This window comes from Neovison vison, chromosome 13 (assembly GCF_020171115.1).
Source record: "Neovison vison isolate M4711 chromosome 13, ASM_NN_V1, whole genome shotgun sequence".
In the NCBI taxonomy this organism is placed as follows: domain Eukaryota; kingdom Metazoa; phylum Chordata; class Mammalia; order Carnivora; family Mustelidae; genus Neogale; species Neogale vison.
The window spans coordinates 37,082,445-37,095,953 of record NC_058103.1 but is presented as its reverse complement, the minus strand read 5'-3'; the positions used below and the strand labels follow the sequence as shown (position 1 = coordinate 37,095,953).

The following is a 13,509-nucleotide window of genomic DNA, read 5'->3' as shown; positions in this document are numbered from 1 at the left end:
TGATTTTATTCAATATTATTCATCAAGTATAAATATGAATATGGAATAAGAAGAGAGAAAGCTCTAGGTTATGGTTTATATTTTTAAATTTACCATATCTTACAGCTGATACTATTTTAAATCTTTTTTTAACCTTGTAAATACTTGGAATTTGCATGTCCAGGCAACTAAAAATAATGCTGGACTTCACATCATATGGTATTGGTTTTGATATTAAATCTTTGCTGGTATTAAGACTTTCCACATGTATGTGCTTTAAATTTTTAACCATGTTGCTTGGTTGTATGAGTGTTATTGATTCATCTCATTTAATGCAGATGAGAATTATAACAACTTTACATTTGAATGACCATTTAAAAATGCTTTGTAAAATACATCTTTTCTATCATTTGAGGGTCAGTATAAGAAAGCATTTAAGAGTGTGGGCTCTAGGGGCACCTGGGTGATTCAGTCAGTTAAGTGTCTGCCTTAGGCTCTGGTCACGATCCCAAAGTCCTGGGATCAAGCCCCACACTGGGCTCCCTGCCCCACCTCCCTCTCCCACTTCCCCCTGCTTATGTTCCCTTTTTCTTTGTCAAATAAATAAATAAAATCTTTTAAATAAATAAGTAAATAAAATCAGATTTCTTTTCCTGTCCCTGTTATGCACTGTGAGCCAAAGGATTTTTGGCAAATCACCTGCCTTTTGTAAGATTCACCTTCTTCTAGAACCAGATAAGTAAGGTACTCTATAGGGTCATCCAGAGGTCTAAATGAGATACAATGCATATAAAGCATTTAGAACAGTACCTTGCATACAGCAAGAGTTCAGTCTATCTTAGTTACTATTAGTATCATTGATGGATACAAAAGAGCCAATAATGGGGTGCCTGGGTGGCTGTTTTTGGCTCATGATTCCAGGGTCCTGGGATCAAGTCCCACATCGGGCTCCCTGCTCGTGGAGAGTCTGCTTCTCCCTCTTCCTCTGCCTGCTGCTCTGCCTACTTATACTCTCTCTCTGTCAAATAAGTAAATAAAAATCTTAAAAAAAAAAAAAAAAGCCAGTAAGTAGAACAAATAGAAACATGAGAAAACCAAGATTCAGATCAGATTCAATGATTAAAAGAAGGTCATGTGAAAAAGGTACGCCTGCTTCTAGTGCAGATCTTTTCCCATAACCCCTCTTTAGCTTATTCATACTGACCGAGTCCACCCTAAAGACATGTTCCTTTATTTCCCATTGTGTTTCCAATTCTTGGCTGCTTGTCCGAGTATTTTCATCTTGGTTTTCTTTTTTAAAGACTTTATTTGACAGAGAGAACGAGAGAGAGAGACACACACACACACAGAGCAAGCACAGGGGGAACGGCAGGCAGGGTTGAAGCAGGCTCCCTGCTGAGCAAGGAGCCTGACATGGGGCTGGATCCCAGGACCCCGGGATCATACCTGAGCTAAAAGCAGAAACTTAAACAACTGAGCCACCCAGACGTCCCTCATCTTGGGTTTTCATCCTATCAGAGTATTTCTCTTCATAAATTCTGCAACCCTGTATTACTTGGGCTTTTAAGTTGTTAGCATGCATGACAGGCATCTATTTTTTAAGAAAGGAAGAAAGAATAGATACTGAAGCTAAGTTTTTCATAAAGGTTAGTTTTTTTTTAAAACTTGTGATCCCATTAGCCTATTATTAATTTGTATTTTACATGGCACTGAATTATTTTTATAAAGCTACTTATCTCCTCCAAATTGTCCCCTCTTCTTCCTCCCAAAAGGTTTTACATCTATTAGCTTGACATCCATCCATTTTGAGGAAATAAAGACACCAAAGTGAAGCAGCTGAGAAAAGAATTTCTTTGGAAGGTATTTGTGAAAAAATATTATGACATTTTTTTCCTTGTTCCCACTTTACCAAGGATGAGTAGCTCAAACTTAGATCTTGATCTGGTCCCCTGTAGATTATGGATACAGGTTCTATGCCTGGCAAAGTCTAAGAGACTGTGGCTCTCTACCTCCTCAAAGAAAACAAAGAAAAGTGACTGCATTGCATTGTTATTGGCCTGTACATGCAGACTTTGTCAGGGCCAAGGATGTGAAGTTTTTCCTGTGGACCCGATGATGGCACTGGTATGGAACCAGCTTAAGAAGGACTTTTGGCATTTGGATGCCAGGGCGAGTTCATAGGGCAAAGAAACTAAAGGCTGGAGGTTAAGGGCTGAGAACAAATCTTAAGCAGCTGGCTAAGTACTGCCCATTGTGGCAGAGACTAACTCATCAGCAGATCTGCAGTGAGGCACACAATTACACATTTGCTAGATGTGACTTTCTGTTAGAGAAAGCAACATGAGAAAAAGTAATGCAGATCACTTCCAGGCCTGGCCCATATAAATGTCCCACACATACTTCTCCTTCCCACTCCATTGACAAAGCATAAAGATCTTTACTGAATAGTTCGTACATACTGAATACCTATTCAGAGCTGGGCTCCTTTTCATACTCTTATTCCAACATACCTATCAAATGGTAAGAAACCCAACTCATCAGATCCCGTCTCCTAATTATGACTTTCAGACAGACATGAGAGCAATTGTTGGGTCATTTTCTTCTGAAGATATGACAAAAACCTGGTCATCAGATCTGTCTTGCTGGGGGAATTGGGAGAGTATTAATGATGAGGGGCTGTCAGTCCAATTCTCCATGAAGTTTAGTGCACATTCTAGCCTTAGGAGCAATGGGACCCAAAGTCTTTACCTGGTTGCCTACATGGCTTCCTTATGATGAATCCCCATCATCTGAGGTCATACTTCTTAAACTGGGGGACACAACTATGACTGTAGTAAACTGGCTATTATAAGTCACAAAACAGTCTAAATCCCTAAAACAGCAATGTTATGATGTGGCAAATAATTCAGAAGTATCAAACATGGGCATATTATGAAGTCAAATACAAAAGTCACACAAATTCTTAAAGTACAAGATTAGAACTCAAAGAAATTTCACTCTTCATGCATATTTGATTAGACTTTAAGCCGCACGAGAATAGGATCCCCTTTACCCTCTTTATACCTTTTGTAGTAAGATGAAAGATGGCCCCCAAAGATATCCAAATCCTAATTCCTATGAATGTTTCCTTACATGACAAAGGGGTTTGTAATTAAGATTTTGAGATGGAGAGATTATTTTAGATTATCGAAGTGGAACCTAAATGTAAGCATAAGTGCCTACATAAGAGGAAGGTTCAACTATAGAAAACAATGTGATTATGGAAGCAGAGATAGCTGTGACATGCTTGGGAAGATGAAGGTACCACAAGCCAAGGAACATATGCAGCCACCAGAAGCTGAAATAGGCAAGGAAATGAGTTCTTTTCCTCAGAGCCTCCAGAAGGAACCATAACTGAGAAGTTATTTGAGCTGAGCTAGCTTTATGCTATCTACATCAGTCTAAGAATACAAACTATATAACACTTCTGCATTTACAGGGTGCACCATCCTGAACCCTGGATGAATAGATGAGGGGGCCATAGAGGTTTCAGAGTATTTTGGAGCTTCCAGACTGGGGAACAAATGAAGACTGCAGAGAGCAGAGTGCCTACAGAGAGCATGGAAGTTTGAACGCTTTCTGCATACCTCACTTTGCATGCATCTCTTCCATCTGGCTGTTAGGTCATATACTTTTTCATAGCCTTTAATAAGCTGATAAATGCCTGCAAGTTGATCAAGATGCACTGGGGGATGCTCTTCAGGAAGCGCTCATTAGGGGCAGTGCTGGAAGTGATGCCACGGACACCTCACACTGGCAATGCTACTCATCAAGCCAGACAACAGATGATGGAACATTAGGTTCAAAGCGTCCCGGCTTCTCTCAATGGCCTTTCCATTCCTAATGAAATGCTACTTAAATCATTCATGCGGGCTGAAAATTTCAGGGAGATGAAAACCTAGCAGATTAAATGGCGGGGGTGGGGATCTTCATAAAGAAAAGAGGTAGTTCACACGTGGTACTAAGCTACATATTACCACTCTTTTTTAGACACAGAACATATAAAACTACATATATAAAATTATCTATCTATGCTATTTAATGCTCGTCGGGCCTCACAAGAAAAAAATTTGAAAAGCAAAGTGATTATCATCAATAATTTATATATTACATCCGTTCTCCCATTTGATCCTTAAAAGTATAGGACACAGTCACGTAGTCAGGTCTGGTATTGATTTCAGTTCTGCAGTCGAGGAAGCTGCGGCTCAGAGAGTGACCTGCCCAAAGGTTAGGAAACGGTTCCTAGTCCAAGGTCTTCTACTAGATGACTTTACATCCATAATATCAACTCACTTATAAGTATGTTGTGTCAACTTCTAAAATAACTTCAAGTTCGGAAAGAAAACAGGAGCAACATTTTACAATTTAAGAGTGTCTTTTAATTTTACGTCTTTGGAAACCAAACGCCACACTCAAGAGACCAGCCGAAGACGACGTGTGGCCGAGTTACTTGGCGGTCTTGTTTCCTCACTTGAAAATGAGAACAGTTAATAGGACCCCTACCCCTTAGGTTCCTATGTGGATTGTGTATCACACGTAACGGGTTTTTAAGACAGCCGGTCTCACGGTTTGTATTACATATTACAGGGCGTCTGTTCCCAAATGAAAAATGACTTTCCGACTTCGAAAGTTTACGAACTCAGGAGATAAGAAAAATGAGTTGCAGGAGAAAACCAAAAACAGGTCCTGGGTACCGTTCCTTGAACATTAGACGAAGGGCACTTCGCGTCTACAGAAACGTGTCACAGAGGCGACTCCTCTGTCGCCGGCGACTGCGACCCCAACACCAAACCCGCGAAGGCCCGCAGGGCACCGACAGAGCGGTTGTGGTGCGAGGGCTCCAACCCCGGCACCAGAAGCCCCGACACGTGGCTCCCTCCTCCCAGCACCCCCCCCAACTTCCCTCAGAGATTCTCGTGCCAGAGAATCAGCGACAGCGGCTTTCTAGTCTCAAGCCACACTGTCGCCGACCGTGGAGACAACTGCCCAACACGCGAACACGCCCAACCCGACCCTATGGGATATACCTCAACTGCAAGCCCACAACGCGCGCGGGAAGAAACGCGAGCTCAGCCTGGAGCAACCGCTGACGACCGGAACTCCACCCCCTACCTCTCTGATAGGGTAAACGCGCAAAGGGAGATGAAGCGCATTGGTCAGCGGTCCAGAGGCGGGGGAAGCGAAAGAGGACGGGTGGGGCGGGGCGACGAAGTGCCAAGACCCAGCCTCTCTCCGGATTGGACGAAAGCAGGACGTCTGCGCCTGCGTAGACCCAGTTTCCGTAAAGCGCCGCACAGGACCTCCCCTTTTGCGGTTCGGTAACGGAAGTTTCAACGACTCATTGGTTGTGACGAAGGTGGAGTCTCCTGGCTGCGTGGCCAGTAAAGGGCTAGAATAAAGCAAGTTCCGCCTCTTCCTCGGGGGACTGAGTCCTTCCGTTGTCGTCGGGCAATGTGAGTTCCTTTTTGCTTTAAGACGACGTAATTTCCACTGAGACAAATTTAGGTAGAGAATTGTTATGGTGACCAGGAAGCTTCTACTGCGAGTAAGAAATACTTAAGAGTTAGGGCCCCGAAACACCCACGTACCCTCAGAACTTCTAAGTATGACTGCAGAGTTGGAAGGTTAAGAAACCGGTTCTTTAGTCCCCCCCTTTTTTTTGCGTGGCTTTGTCATTGGCTGAAATAGCTATCAATTTGAAAGTAGCTCCGCCTGCGCCCCTGGGAACTCTGGGATTTGTAGTATCAGACGCTCAAGTCCTGTAGCTTTAAATGCGGTTGTTGCTGAGTTCTGCCTAACACCCGCTGACGTTTATTGTGGTTTTGATGTGTTCCGTTGCGCTTTTATCTTTTCACTGATCAGCACCGTTAAAGCCAGAGGACACTTAGGGAAATTGAAAAGACGTCTTGTGTGTCTGTAAAGATAAGTAGTTGAAACACTGTACAAACATTGTACTGCTTGTGCTTAGGCGCGCTGTGCTAGATGTTCATAAATACGGTACTAAGATTCTTGGATTGTAAAAATTTTGCTATTACCATAAAACGGTCTTTGATTTTCAAATTAGTGCGCATTCGAAAATACTTGAAAAGTTCCCGAAACTTGGGCGGTTACATACACTGTTTTGGCGGAGGTAGCAGCTGCTTACATCAATCAAGTGTTGATAGGGCCGGGAGCAGAACTGGCTGCTGCCTTGACGGAAGAGCGCTGTAGTTAAAATGTCAAGCGTGACCAATCTCAGGTTACACGCATTGTGTATTACTCAAGATTGTATTGTGAAGTCCATTTCCAGCCTTTATGGAAACATCGTGTTCTTTAAGGCCAGGTTTCCCTACCTTTACTGAATCGTTAGCTTTCACCTCCCTGAGCGCATTTAGTAGTGTATCATCACTTTTGTGTTTGGCAAAAGTAGAAATCGGTCTATAAACTGAGTGGTCTTTTCCCTCTCGACAATTTTTTTCCTATTTAATATATAATACAAACTGTTCCATTTGTGTAAGAAAACACATGATTAGTGATATATAATAGTTCTACATTCTGGATTTAAAATTAAGTACATTTTATAGGATTACAGACAAGCAAAAACTGCTTTTATGACTGACACTTGGAATTATTGCATTTTTGCTTAAAAAAATAATTTTTATGTCTTTTTTGTGTCTTCTAAGTGACGAGAGAAGACATTGTTTGTAAATGAGACATGGAAGATATTTCTTTTTATTCTCAGTAAATGAAGAGCAAAACTAAGTGTAATCACCACTATTTCTCCTTTCCACATTCCATATGATGTATTAAGTAAAATATATGAATACAAAAGTCACCCTGAGGCAAAAATTCAGAATTATCAGTGTTTTGGGTTTTTTAAAAGATTTTATTTGTCTGAGAAAGAGCACAGACGCAGGGGGAGCAGCAGGCAGAGGGAGAAGTAGTCTCCCCAGCTGAGCAAGGAACCTGTTGTGGGACTGGATTCCAGGACTTTGGGATCACCACCTGAGTTGAAGGCAGATGCTTAACTGACTTAACCACCCAGACGTCCCTAGAATTATCAGTTTTAATGGTTTCCATTTTAATGCTATTTTTATAGCATTAAATGCTATCTTATTAGCATTTTAATGCTACTTTTCCTTTTGCCTCCTAAGTTAAATCAGTGTCCACATCTGGGATATAAGTTAAATTCATATAACCAAGAATGAATAAACATTAAAAACTGGAGATGTCAAGACTGCTACTGTGATTAGCAGTGTTTAGGAGAGCCAACTGAGTGACTGAATTGTGAGCACGTTTGGCTAATCTGTATTAACTGTCCTAAGTGCTTACTCTTTTGGAAGCTCCCAAAGTGTTCCACTTAAAGAGAAAAAGCTTAGTTATTTGTTCAGAATTTAAAAAATAGAAATTGAAACAGATACCATTACTTGCTTTTAAGATGTGAACCCCGGAATCATTTTTGTATCATGTCTGTTGAGAAATAGGTTACAGAATGGCCTCAAAGTGAGATAAATGCAAGAAGAGTCTTGAGATGCAGGAAGAGAATATTACAACTCCTTTTTGTATTTACTTTTTTTTTTTTAAAGATTTTATTTATTTATTTGACAGAGAAAGATCACAAGTAGGCAGAGAGGCAGGCAGAGAGAGAGAGAGGAGGAGGAAGCAGGCTCCCTGCTGAGCAGAGAGCCCGATGCGGGACTCGCCCTGAGATCATGACCTGAGCCGAAGGCAGCGGCTTAACCCACTGAGCCACCCAGGCGCCCTGTATTTACTTTTTTAAAAAAGATTTTATTTATTTATTTGACAGGCAGAGATTACAAGCAGGCAGAGAGAGAGAGGAGGAAGCAGGCTCCCCGCTGAGCAGAGAGCCCGATGCGGGGCTCGATCCCAGGACTCTGGGACCATGACCTGAGCCGAAGGCAGAGGTTTTAACCCACTGAGCCACCCAGGCGCCCCTGTATTTACTTTTTAATCTCAACATTTTTCTTTCCATTTTTGTGTCTTAAAAAACTGCACATGATATGACAGTATAGATTTCTTGAAATCTAGCTATCTGATTTGGAGTGAATGGTAAAAAATTTGTGATCAAAATAGTCTGGGAGTGTTAAAGAAAAAAATGTTCACGATACTTATTAAAGGTGGTGAGACAGACTACTCATGAGAAGCTACTGTGGTGGGGTTTTATAATAGGGGAGAGATACTGAACTCAACGCCGAATATACATGTGGGAATTTATAGCCAATGAGCAGAGTGTAGGAGTGAGTGGATAGAAAATTACTAAGAGGAAATATCAGGGTAAGGGGGATTATTGCTAGATTGAGTCAGCAGTATTCTTACAGAAAATAGGTTAGGGTAATCAGACATCATCTGGGGGATAGTGAAGAATGAGGAACCCAGTCAGATATGGTCAACCTGACTTAGCATTCTTACTAGAACTGGACACTGCAAGGGAGAACTTGGGAGCCCAAAGTCAGGCCTACTAAAAAAGAGAACAAGTATACATGTAGACCTACAGAGACACTCTCCTATACACACACAGAAATACTTATATTTGCTATTAAAATACAAAGTCCAAATTGTACATAAAACTTAGAAATACTGATGTTCAATCACTATATCAAGGATCAACCAGGGAAACAAACAGTAGAAAAAATTTTATATTATATTAATTTTATTAAGAAATATTTTTAAAGAAAATTTTGCAAGGAACTGACTTGCACAATTTTGGGGGCTGGCTGGGGGCAGGTCTGAAATCTGTAGAGCAGGCTGTCAGGAAAGGCAAGCTGGAACTTTCAGTCATGAGCTGAAGTTGTAGTCCATAGGCAGAACTTCTGCAAAACCTCAGTTCAGCTCTTAAGGCCTTTCACACGATATCAGGCCCACCCAGATTTCCCGGGATAATCTTTATTTAAATGCGTTCACAGCAACACACAGATGAAGAACTTCAAATCATGAGTTTGAGAGTGGAAGTGTGGGGGGCTGGTGGTCAGGCCTGGAAGTCATTCCAGAAAACCATGTTTGATATAGTGGGAGTGGATTAGTACACACATACAGAATGCACAAACCAATCCTGTCTTCCACTGTCCAGTAAAATACATCTAAAAGGAACAACCCTACTTTAAACTTCATTCCAGCCTGCTTCTTTAACTCCCTGCCTCATTTGGCTGGCTCGTCCTTGAGACCTCGGCCTAAGAGCCTCCATTTGAAGCCTCTGGCTTCATTCCTAAGCTCCATATTCCTCTGTCCAACTCTTGGATCCCAGAGCCCATTGAAGGCTTCCCAATAATATGTAAGACTTATCCCTAGGCAAGCATGCTTTTTAATATGTAAGGGATTCTTCCTGGTAAGCTACCAGATCTGGCGCTTTTGAAAATGCCAATAAGACTGCTGTTGAAGCCACAGTGGGTGGTGGTGAGGACATCCTGTGACAAGTGCCAGCTGGTTTATACCAGTCCCCATGACAAGAGCTTTTTTCAGTGGTGGTATTTTACCTCAGTTTTAAGATGGACTTTATTATGACTCCTTGTAGTTTAGATTGACAAAAGTTGTAGAAGAAGAAGGGCTAGTATGGAAACAGATAATCGTGTTCATCAAAAACAGCACCGACTGCCAGAAAACCTCTTGACAGAGCTGCTTAAAGTGAATTGACTGGTTTAAGCTTTATATTCTCTTCCTGCCACTTGGAAGTTAAAAAGAATGAACAAATAGTAAAATAGCACACTAAGTGGTGCTAAGAGTTGAGAAGAGAAAAAGGCCAGAGTATTAGACAAAGTAGTCTTTGGGTCTTTTATTTAATTAAGAATTAGGATTATAGTTTATTTTACCCAGTATGGTTAGGACTGAAACAGCTTGGGATCTTCTTTTTTTTTTTTTAAGGTTTTATTTATTTATTTGACAGAGAGACACAGGGAGAGAGGGAACACAGGCAGGGGCAGTGGGAGAAGAAGAAGCAGGCTTCCCACTGAGCAGGGAGCCCGAGGTGGGGCTCGATCCCAGGACCCCTGGATCGTGACCTGAGCCAAAGGCAGCAGCCCAACCGACTGAGCCACCCAGTCACCCCTCAGCTTGGGATCTTAATAATTGCTATGAAACAAATTCACTTTTTTCTTAAATCAGATATGAAGGTGCCTATTTGCCCATGCATGTGAAGTGATTCAGAGCTCCTGGCAAGGTTAGCTCTAAATGGAAGTAGCTGAAAGAGTTAGATAATGAATTGCTAAGGTGAATGCCGCTACACAGTTACATCCTCCTCTCTTTTCCTCCTCCTTGCATCCAGTTGATACCAATTTTACTTTTCAGGTTACTTACTTTTAAAAACTGTTCAGTTTGAGAAAGTTCCATCACACACAAAACTAGAAAAAGTGGTATCACAAACCCTTAGGTATATGACCCTATCACCCAGCTTTAACTGATGGCTAAACTTAGTTATATCTATGCTGGCACCCACATTCCTGCCACATCTCCTATCCCACACATCATTTCGTTTGTAAGTATCTCTTTCTGTCTCTAAATGATACGGATTTTTTTTCTCCAAGCGTAACCTCAATAGGCAGATATTTTAATAAGGACTGTTACTCAAGACTAGGTGTGTGAGTTTGAGCAAGATACTTAATCTCTCCAAACCTCAAATTACTCATGAGGTGACATTAACTCCCTTTCAGGGCTTTTCTGAAGATTAGCATAACCTCAAAACACCCAGCACAGTGCTTGACACATTGTAGATATTCAGGAATTGTTCATTCAAGTTCTGACCTTTAGTGGCTTATGCCACTTAATTTGAGAAGCTGTAGGAAAGAAAACAAAAAAGGATGTTTGCTGAGCATTTTAACTGTTGAAAATGATCCTTGAAAAAAAATTTTTTAATTATTACAGGAGGAATGTACAACAGCTGAAACTGGAATCAAAGAAGTTTAAATGAGGTAGATCAAAGTTATGTGCAAAGTAGAGCCCAATAATAAAGACTTCATGTGAACTTACATGAAATACAGACTATTTGCTTAATCTTAGGATTTTTTTTTCACATATCTCCAACTGCTATATGTGATGATATAATACATAACTATTTGAGCTATAAAAGAAATAAAGCCTTCTGTTTTCTTTTGTAGCATTTCTGGAACTTTTAGCCCCTCATAGTCAAATAGCAGTTGGGTTCTTACTGTCTTCATCTTTTTGGATTTACTTATTGGGTTTACCTGTTTCTCTCCTCTGCTATTCTGGGAAAGTATGTAGTAGAAGGTTAGATTTAATTTTCTAAGCATTATATTAAATGAATTTCCTTGCCAGATAATACAATATCCTCAGTTATGCCAAACATTATAAAGATAGATCTGATCATGATTGCCAGCATCTTAATATCTAAGCAATAACAATGTCACATTGCAACAAAGTCTTGTTTTCTTTCATTTTAAAAATATGTGGTAATGATAAAGGAGATAAAATACAGTCACAGAGAGAGTCAGCAGCTTGAATACGTTTGTAATTAGATGATTACAGATGGTTACCCTCAGGCTGATGAAGTGAAATTTTAGAAGAGAAAAGGCACATTAAATAGGTTAGGTCACAGTTATGAATATATTAATGTAATTAATTAGCATTTTCTCAACCTTGAAAATTTTGAAAATCAATACTTGATAGTTGTTGGTTTTTACTACAAAGTGGCTACCTTTTTTTAAAAGTGACTATTTCTGATAATCATTTCCCACTGAAACTTGTAGCATGTGATAATTTTTCCCATAAATTTTCCACCTTAAAAAAAAAACTACTTTTCAAAAAACTTTTTTGACTACTACTTAGAGCAGCTTGATTGGTGAAAACTGTTTCATTCAAAAAGCAAAAATAATAATAATGGTAAGCAAAATAAGAGAAAGACAAATGCCTTATGAGTTCATTCGAATGTGTAATTTATCAGAACAAACAAGTGAAGGGTTTAGAGAGAGAGGTAACCCAAGAAATAGACTCTTAACGAAGAGAACAAACTGTTGGTTACCAGAGGAGAGGTGGGTGGGGAGGGGGAAAATAGAGGATGGAGATCAAAGAATGAACTTCTGAGGAGCACCAGGTGTTGCATGGAAGTGTTGAATCACTAAATTCTGCACCTGAAATTAATATTACACTGTATGCTACCTAACTGGAATTTAAATAAAAATTTTAAAAAAGGAAAAATAGGGGTACCTGGGTGGCTCAGTGGGTTAAGCCTTTGCCCTCGGCTCAGGTCATGATCTTAGTTAGGGCCCTGAGATCGAGCCCCACATGGGGCTCTCTGCTCAGCAGGGAGTCTACTTCCACCTCTCTCTCTGCCTGCCTCTCTGCCTACTTGTGATCTCTGTCTGTCAAATAAATAAATAAAATTTTTTTAAAAAGTAAAGAAAAGAAAAAGAAATTTTTAAAAAGGAAAAACATAAAAATCATAAATACTAAGTATAAGTGGGATAAATTTTAATCTTTGTGCCCCAGCCCTGGGAGAAATCTCTGGGCAGAAGAAAACAATTCTCCCTCTTTTCCATATATTTGCCTTGCCGGCCTATTTGATCAGCTAAGATAAGGAAAAGCAAGAATTTCAAAGTTTTACTGTGTCTTTGAGTAAACAGATGGCAGACTTAGGGTAGATGACTCTAACATGAAATGGGCACCACTGTGGTCATTTCTTATGCACAAGTAGGCATCTGGGCATGATTAGGAAACTGGAGGTTAAGAAATGAGGAATGGAAACCACTCTGCAAAAACAGTATAAATAACTACATCTGTTATGGCTAGGAACTTACATAAAATGTGTTTTATTTAGAAAATGTTTCTCCTTAATATGAAATGATTAATTCATTGAACAAATATCATTGCTCACATACTATATGCCTGATATATTTTAGGTACTGAAGATTTAATATTTTAAAAAGTCCCTGCCTTTATACGGCTTACTTTCTAAGTGGCAGACAAATATCTATAATTTATATTAAAAATATATAATGTAATTTCAGCTAATTATAAGTACTATGTAGGGTGGAATATTCAAATATGTAACTGGTATGGCCAGTTTATGATATTTGGTATGGTTTCACATCCCCTTGTATTCCCTTGTGTTTTCTCTATTTTTTTCCTGCCTTACTTCCCTTTCCTGCTCACTCCAACTTCCTTGACGTTGAACTTCCCAATAAAGTGTTAGTTTATAAGCTTTCCCTCCCCTCTCCCACCCACTCAAGTGTGAATGTGGGCCAGCTTAGTGGCTGGTGTTAGGCCTTCCATTGCTGGATCCAGGGAAGGTCTGGGAGATGCATCAGGATCTGGGGCAGCAGCTCTCTGCTTTCCAACACAGAAGTAAAGTATTTTAATATTAGAGCAATTGATGTAGCCATGATAATGTATATCCACTGAAAAACAGACATGGTCTTTGAAGAAAAATAGGGCAGGCCAAGAGGATAGGGTGATAGAATAATGCTGTGTTAATTCTATCCTTTCTGAGTATAGTGTCCTTGGGAGGTGTCTGTGTATGCGCACGTGTGCACGCACACACACACACAC

General features: G+C 40.2%; 1 protein-coding gene across 2 annotated transcripts in view; it reads right to left on the bottom strand.

Annotated features, from left to right (window-relative positions):
* Positions 1-5,116, bottom strand: part of WDR89 (WD repeat domain 89) — a 35,679-nt gene extending 30,563 nt beyond the window's left edge. Inside the window, exon 1 of one of the 2 annotated variants that reach the window (XM_044230715.1) lies at positions 5,046-5,116. The gene's annotated coding sequence lies outside the window, so the exon portion shown is untranslated. The remainder of the gene's footprint in view (positions 1-5,045) is intronic. The other variant, XM_044230716.1, reaches the window with a different exon arrangement.
* Positions 5,117-13,509: the final 8,393 nt, after the last annotated feature.